Here is a 1,258-nt window from a genome sequence, read left to right as displayed (position 1 = left end):
ACACACACACACACACACACACACACACACACACACACAATACCTCTGGGCGAGTAGCCGAGATCTCCTTCTGCGGGGGTCTTAATTATCTTGAATCCCATTCCCATAAACAAATAATGTGTACGTGTGTGCGTGTGTGTTGCAGTGCCACTTGGCTTCCAGTCCAACCGCAAAAGAAGAGAGATGGTGGAAACGGGGACCAGGAAGTAGCCACAGGACGGCTTGAATAATAGCCACCACCAGCTCCTTTGGCTAGTTATAAGTTATCAATCGGTCTCAACAGTCATTTGGATATCTTTTACAGTTAGGTGGAGCGCTAGAGGGGATCTCGTTTAACTCTGGGTAAACCTCAGACCTCACATAATCAAGGTAGTTCTCTGATTTTAAGAACTCTGCATTAATAATAGGATTGTATTCAACTGCTTTTGTTATTTGTCTAAATCCGACTGCTTGACAAGCCAACTAAAAAGGAAATGAATCTGTGTTGTTTATAACTGCACTCGGGTATTTCTCTTATTAAAACATGTTTAAAAAGCACTCTGGCATTATTCCTCTCTGTCATTATTTCATTTGTGGATATGAAAGTGGAAACCTCTTTAAACACACCCAGCTGTTGGTTTTTTATTCCTCTTATTACCTTTATCTACCTTGTTGTCCACATACACACGTCAGAAGAGAGTGTCTATAATAAAACTAACAAAAAGATGTATTTGTTATTTCAACTTAACACGACAGTTTGATTTCCATCTCTACTGGGGACACAATACTAGCGCAGCACATCGACACATTCTGACGAGTAGAAAACTCTGCTGCTCGGTGCGTCACGTCGGAAATATAAAAAGTAACAGAACGTGAAACAGACATGTTGTGCTTCATAGATTTCATACACTTGTTTGTGTGCTTGTCTGCTTGAAATCTATTGCATAAATAATCAAACACTTCTGGGCAAAAAAACTAAAAAGACAAAGTAGCACAAAAGCAGTTTTCTGTCAGAACGGTTCGGATTCAGCAAAAAGAAATAACACAGGAGCAGCATGAGATGACTGTGTGCCATCACAGATGATTCATCGCTGCTGTCCCACACCGTCTCTCTGCTTTCTCTTTCACACACTCGGTGTCTCGCCCAGAGTGAAAGATTCTCCGAGACCCCTGCGAGGCATGAACCTGAGCCTCCGTCTAACTCCCAGGCATACTGAGCATGTGTGCGCGCACACACACACACACACACACACACACACACACACACACACACACACAC

General features: G+C 42.6%; 1 protein-coding gene across 1 annotated transcript in view; it reads right to left on the bottom strand.

Annotated features, from left to right (window-relative positions):
• trrap (transformation/transcription domain-associated protein) overlaps window positions 1-1,258 on the bottom strand; it is a 71,715-nt gene that overhangs the window by 49,196 nt on the left and 21,261 nt on the right. The window lies entirely within an intron of this gene.

This window comes from Anarrhichthys ocellatus, unplaced genomic scaffold, assembly GCF_004355925.1.
Source record: "Anarrhichthys ocellatus isolate YVR2014 unplaced genomic scaffold, GSC_Weel_1.0 scaffold4, whole genome shotgun sequence".
NCBI lineage: Eukaryota > Metazoa > Chordata > Actinopteri > Perciformes > Anarhichadidae > Anarrhichthys > Anarrhichthys ocellatus.
The sequence above is the reverse complement of the archived record's forward strand: the minus strand, read 5'-3'. Positions and strand labels throughout refer to the sequence as shown.